General features: G+C 42.2%; 1 pseudogene; it reads right to left on the bottom strand.

The window, feature by feature from the left end:
- Positions 1 to 6,148: 6,148 nt before the first annotated feature.
- LOC105528494 overlaps positions 6,149 to 7,141 on the bottom strand; it is a 1,943-nt pseudogene continuing 950 nt past the window's right edge.

A 7,141-nucleotide genomic window follows, 5' to 3' on the forward strand; every position in this document is an offset into this window, starting at 1 on the left:
AAAAAAAAAAAAAAAGAAGAAGAATTCAGATATTCTCCCAGAACACTCAGGAGAAGATGAAAGTGGTAATTAAACATGCAGATTGGAAAGCAGAAACTCAATTTACAAATAATTCCTTAAGACAGTGAAATGTAATATTGAAGGATGGCAAAATAACTTAGAGAAAAAAATACGTGTGATGGGTCTATAAAAGACATATTGCCATTAACAAAAAGAATGGCAACCAAAAGACATACTCTGATACACAGTCTGAGAAAATATATCTTTCTTCTTAGGAAATTGTTGGGATGCAAACATAACCCAGTTATTTTTCCTGGAAACATTACCAAAGAAAGGAACCCAAATTAAGATTTTCTCATTAGACACATCATGAAATAAAGACTAAATAATAAATATAATGGTGATAACAAAATGTAGTGTAAAAGTCAAGAATAAAATTTGAGAAGATACATAATGTAAAAAATCACTGGGAATAGCAATTTGGTTTATAAATTCAAGTGAAATTAACAATGGCCAGAAAGCTGGCGGGGGCAGGAAGCGCATTGCATGCAGAATTTACTTCAGTCTTGGCTTTGATTACTGAAAAAAGGAATTTTCAAGCATATTTTTTGAAAAGAGGAGAAAGGTGCCTGGGTGCAGAGGCTCATGACTGTAATCCTAGTGCTTTGGGAGGCTGATGTGGGAGGATCACTTGAGGCTGAGCTTGAGACCAACCTGGGCAACATAGCGAGACCCAGTCTCTACAAACAAATTTAAAAGGCTGGGCATTGTGGCACACACCCATAGTCTCAGCTACTTGGGAGGCTGATAGGGGAGGATCACTTGCACGCAAGAGTTTCAAGGGTGCAGTGGGTTACCATGATTGTGTCACTGCACCCCAGCCTGGGTGACAGAGTTAGACCCTGTTTCCAAAAAACTAAAAAATAAAAAGCATAGAAAGGCAATGATTTGGCTGGGCGTAGTGGCTCACACCTATAATATCAGCACTTTGGGAGGCTGAGGCAGACAGATCTCTTGGTCAGGAGTTGGAGACCAACCTGGCCAACATGGTGAAACCTTGTCTCTACTAAAGATACAAAAGTCAGCTATGTGTGGTAGCGCATGTCTGTAATCATAGCTACTCAAGTGGCTGAGACAGAATTGCTTGAACCCAGGAGGCAAAGGTTGCAGTGAGCTGAGATCATGCCACTGCACTCCAGTCTGGGCGACAGAGTGAGACTTGGTCTCAAAAAAAAGAAAGGCAATGATTTAAAACAGATATATTTTCCAAATAACTATAAGAGAGAAATAGAAATCACTAACAATTCATATGCAACCCAAAAGAAAACAAAAGAAACACTAAGACTAACATAAAATGGCAAATACGTAATTTATGACAAGAAAAATTATTTAAGAGGTTACACCTATGTCTGTTTTACTTTAATAAAAAGGGAAAAGAGGCAAAAGCTTGTCAATTGTGTTTATAATATAAAATTCATTTATTATCTACTACTTATAAACAATCAGGCCAAAGAAATTATACCAATGTTTTAGACTTTTAGTCACATAATGGAGTGGTGGAACCTCAAAGCCTGGCCTTGGATTATCCCAACGCACTTTCCTGGACATACTACAGTTTTTGTTTTTTTTTTTTCCTTAAAAGATACAAAGTTTTATTAAACAAACCTGGAATCAACAGTATTATTACATAAATTAGACAGCAGTAAGATTTTCCTAGGGCATATGTACAAATTACAGTGATTTCCATTGTGCAACAAACAGACAGGATTAAAAATAGGCACTCCCCTCCCCGCCCCCCATGAAAAGGTGATATCACGCCACAGGGCTCCCAGTTCCGGCTCACCAAGGGGTGTACAAACCTGCAAAGGCACTCCACCTGTGTGCATGGCATCCGCCAGCAGTAACAGGGGCCCCAGAAGCACATTGGCAACATGGTGAGGCTGCTCAGCGTTCAGCGCAAAAAAAAAGAATTCGGCTATGACAGCAGAGCAGAGCTCAACAGTGATCTCAGAGGACAAGAACTGTGGAAAGCCTTCAAATCCCATCTGCTAAAACACACACGTAAAGCTTTTTACATACAGAACAGACGTGTCCACCACGGAAGATCAAACTAAGCCTTAACAGAACTTCCCAACACATGATAATTTACAGAGAACTGTGACAGGGCATCCACCTTTTATTAGGAAGGACTGTTCTGCTGGGTGCAAGGCCATAAGGTTTGCAAAGCAAACTTGATTATGAAAAGGCTTGGTGAAAATACAGCCCCCACCTTCACCAAGACACACACACACACACGCACACACCCCAAAGAAACTATCCAAATACATTAAGACACCTGTTCTTGTGCTTTTCTTCTTGCTTTTGTTAAGTGAATCCCATCGGTTTAAGTTAGACTAATTAGAAGGCCTTCTTGCCTCCGTCGGCAACAGAGAAAAATGGTGCAAATGACTCCTCCAATGTGTGTAAAATTCATGCTAGTTAGATTGAAGGAAAAATGAGAGGAACCCCGGCACCCCATTTCAAATCTCTGCAACTGGAGAAATCAAAGGTTGCAAGGACTGTGTAGACCTGATGCAAAGTTAACAGGCTGGAAAAATAAAACCCAAGCCAGTGCTGTGTTGCACTCTGTTCACTCAGTAGCTGGAGCAATGAATGATTGTGACATTCTGGTGTGATATTTGTGCAGCCTGAGGTACACCCTGGGCACAGAGTTGAGCCTTGGGGTCTTTAACAGTATTAAGCCATAGTTTCACAGTTACAATGGTCCAAAGAACTAGAGGCCACGTAGGTCAGACAAAGAAATGGTGAACACATCCCAAAGCACTCAACTGTTTAGTTCCACTGGAGATTTTTTTTTAATGGGTAGTGATTTCAAATGATTTGGTCTTTTTTTTGGTTTTGTTTTATTTTGTTTTTCTTCAAAGCAAACAAATGATTTGGTCTTTAAGTATGGACAGAAAGAAACAACACGCTGAACGAGAAATTCACTAACAAGTGACTGTACAGTTGTTTCATGGGCATGGAGAGGGAGTGGGGTTGAACAGCATTTTGAGGGGATGAAGTGTGCGATCTTACCCCACTGCTGGGGGGTTTCTGCTTCTTATTCTATCATGCTGACAGCAAATATAATTTGCCCATCACTGGCTATAGATAGTTTAGGCTAAGCAGGATTTAGACTTGTGTTGGGAAGGAATTAGAATAATTCAGTAGATACAGCGTATACTATTCGGTTGTGACTTTATTTTCTTCCTGGCTTTATCAATGCCTATGAAAGCAGGCTGGTGGCATTTCCCTTGAGGAAAACAAGACTTGCCCCACTGTACTTCCTGTTGTGGCATATCCATTTCCTGAAGATATTCTCTTATAGAGTTCCAATTTGAGAAAATACTGCCAACTCATAAAATTACATGAAGCAAAGTAAATTTGTAATTTTTTCTGACACAAATTTTGTGATTATTGTAATGAATTTTCCTCCACATTCAGCACAGTGATTGTTTCATGTGATCATCTATGCGAAAATTTTGGAATGCCATCCAGATAAACTATTTTTATTTATTTTATTTTTTATTTTTTGAGATGGAGTCTCACCCTGTCGCCCAGGCTGGAGTGCAGTGGCACAATCCCAGCTCACTGCAGCCCCTGCTTCCCAGGTCCAAGTGATTCTCCTGCCTCAGCCTCCCGAGCAGCTGGGACTACAGGTGCCCACCAGCCAGCACGCCTAATTTTTGTAGTTTTAGTGGAGACGGGGGTTTTGCCATGCTGGCCAGACTGGTCTCGAACTCCCAGCCTCGGTTAATCCACCTGCCTCGGCCTCCCAAAGTGCTGGGGTCACAGGCGTGAGCCACCATGTCCGGCCAGGTAAACTATTTAAAAATTATACATAGTGATTTTTCCATGTTTATAGCTCATTTGGATTAAATTAACCTCTACATGACATTGGGCCATTTAAACTATGACCCCACCATGGGGCAGTTACCAGGTAGCCTGTATCACTTCAAATGTTGAAGTGTGCATGACGGTCAAAAGTGGGTTTCACACCATCACACGTTCTTGGAAGCGCTTCTAATTTCTCATTTGTTCTGTATGGCTGGAGGCTTATTACAATGTCTGTAAAGAACAAGGTCATCAATGTGCTTGCATATTTCATTTTCCTGCATATCTGTTCACAATTAAGGCAAGGTATTTCAGGCTTTCCTGATGCAAATTTTCATCAGTATGAAATCCTGGATAACAAAACAGGCAACCTAAAAATAGGCATATGGACTCGTGGGTCTATGTACTTTTTAAAGTGTGCTCAAGAAAAGTGTTTCATTTACGGTTTTATTAATACTTTTTAAAGTAGAATGTTCAATAATATTATTACTATGATTTATTTTTATAGTCAGCAAACATGAGACTTAATGCTTTTCCTTCTAGCTCCACATATCAGTGCACAGTGTAACATTTTTTAAAAAAAAATATGGAATGCTGCATGAATCTGCGGATCTTCCTTGCACAGGGGGCCATGCTAACCTCCTCTGTGCCATTCTAATTTGAGTATACCTGCTGCCGAAGTCAGCACCAGTTTCACCTTTTCACATTCATAGTAAAACTGATGGGAAACTGAATGTGAAATGTTTAGACAATGATGGCCCTCAACTGTTAATCCCAACAGGATGGTGACTGAGGTGCACAGCCTGAAAATACAGTTGTCTAAACATTTCCACATTTCACTATCTGAACATCATTTTCCAATTAATAACATAGTTATTAATTGTAAAGAGTTTATTATACTCAACCCACTAATTATTCTCACCTAGTGAGTTGACCTCAACGTGAAGAAAAGGTCATTGATGAAAAAGGGCGGCTATGTTCTGTTAACATTTTTTTCTTTTTACAGAGATGGGGTCTTGCTATGCTGCCCAGCCTGGTCTCAAACTCCTAGGCTCAAGCAATCCTCCTGCCTTGGCTTCCTCAAATCCTAGGATTATAGGAGTAAGCCACCGCACCCAGCTTCACTGTCCTTTAAAGTCTTAAGGTGGACGTTCTCTTGATTCCACCTTCAAAGCCATTGCCTGTTTTTTTTGTTGTTGTTGGTTTTTGTTTTTGTTTTTGTTTTTAGACAGGGTCTCACGTGTCACCCAGGCTGGAGTGTAGTGGTGTGATCTTGGATCACTGCGGCCCGGACCTTCCCGGGCTCAAGTGGTCCTCTCATCTCAGCCTCCTGAGTAGCTGAGACTACAGGCACACGCCACCATGCCCGGCTAACTGTTTTGTATTTTGTAGAGATGAGGTCTCACCATGTTGCCCAGACTGGTCTCCAACTGCTGGGCTCAAGCAATGTGCCCACCTCAGCCTCCCACAGTGCTGGGACTACAGGAACAAGCCACTGCACCCAGCTTAGATGAAATTTTTGAAAGTGACACAGAAGGTGTTTTTAAATACAGTACATTCCTCCAACAACTTCAATGTCATTGTAGATTCTTGGAATAAATTCATTCCCATATCTTCTTCTCTTTGTTTCTTCTTTTAAAGTCTCAAGTTACCAGGTAGGAAGCACTAAAGCTACTGAAGGTGGATCTCCCCATGATATTTTTTTCACCCAAACTAAAAAACGCATGTGAGGTGATTTTTTTAAATCCATGCAACACACCCTTCAGATGTTGTCCCCAAGAGAAGAGATTTTTGAAAAAACAAATTGAAAAATAAAAATTATAGGCGCTGTGAAGCATTAACATTTACATCACTGCACAATTTCTGTGGATCTGCCATAATGACTTCTATATATACACACAGGTACACACACACACACACACACACACACAAATTTGTGGTTATAATCGAACAAGTCCAGTTCAAACTTATAAACTTAAGTCTATGAGAAAAACCAAGACATCACAATAGAAACACAACACTAAAGGATAAGACAAAATCTACAACCAAACAACTTTCAAAACCTTTCTACAGTGTGGAATTCCAGCTGCTTAAATAATGCCAGTTACATTATTTTCATCTATGCTCTGATCTGTTTCTGTACATACAGGCACACAGAAAAGTGGAAATGTCCTTATCACGTGAAGAAGACATTGCTTCTCGTCTGCTTAGGTGCAGGTCTTTGTTCCAGGCAGATTCCAATCTTCCTGTTTCTTCCAGATGTGAGCTCCTGTCCTCAGAAATTCTTGAAGATTTCTAAATCCTTCTGCGGCATGGCGGCGGCTGTGTCCTAGTCATTCTCTGGGTAAGTTTCGAAGTTGGAGGTGTCTCCGTCGCGGGCTATCTTGGGCACAATGGGAGCCTTTAGTTTTCTCTGCGGAACAGCTTCCCAGTCCGCGGAGAGGAAGCACCGATGGCGTTTCACATCATTAGCCCTGTTCTTCATGTTTCCTAACCGCCTTGTTCTGTCAACCACGAGCAGTTTCTTAATGAGGTCTTTTACACAGAAATCCAAATGTCTGGGGAAATCTATTTTGCCTGCAAGAATTTTCTGATAAATGCCAAATGTGTTATCACAAAAAAAAAAAAAAAAAAAAAAATGGAGGAAACCCTGAGAGCATCTCGAATATCAGGATGCCGAGGGCCCACCAGTCCATGGCCCTTCCGTGGTCCTCACTTTGAATGACTTCGGGGGCCAGGTACTCGGGTGTTCCACAGAGGGTCCAAGTCCTGTCTACCAGCTTCTCGGCGAACCCAAAGTCCATGAGCTTGATGTGGCCGTCCCTATCCAGCAGGATGTTCTCCGGCTTAAGTTCCTGTAGACGATCTCCTTGGAGTGGAGGTACTCGATGGCACAGGTGATCTCCGCAGAGTAAAAGAGACCCTTGGCGCTGGAGAAGCGCCCCCGGTTGCGCGGGTAGCTGAAGAGCTCGCCGCCCGGCAGGTACTCCATGAACCTGTAGAGGAAGCGCTAGTCATGCCACGTCCAGAACCACCTGATGAGGAACCGGTGGATGACTTCCTTCAGGACCGACCTCTCAATGTGCAGGTGCTGCTCCTGCTTCAGGCGGATGACGTCGTGAATGCTCATCACCTTGAGGGCGAAGAATTGCTTGGCTGTTTTCTTCTTCACCGGGTCCACCCGCCCGAACATCCCAGTGCCCACGGTGGCCAGCGTGTCGAAATTCTGCAGGCGGTAGGCAGGCGGCTCGGCTGGGGCAGAGCGCGG

The sequence above is a fragment of the Mandrillus leucophaeus genome, unplaced genomic scaffold, assembly GCF_000951045.1.
Source record: "Mandrillus leucophaeus isolate KB7577 unplaced genomic scaffold, Mleu.le_1.0 Scaffold719, whole genome shotgun sequence".
Lineage (NCBI taxonomy): Eukaryota > Metazoa > Chordata > Mammalia > Primates > Cercopithecidae > Mandrillus > Mandrillus leucophaeus.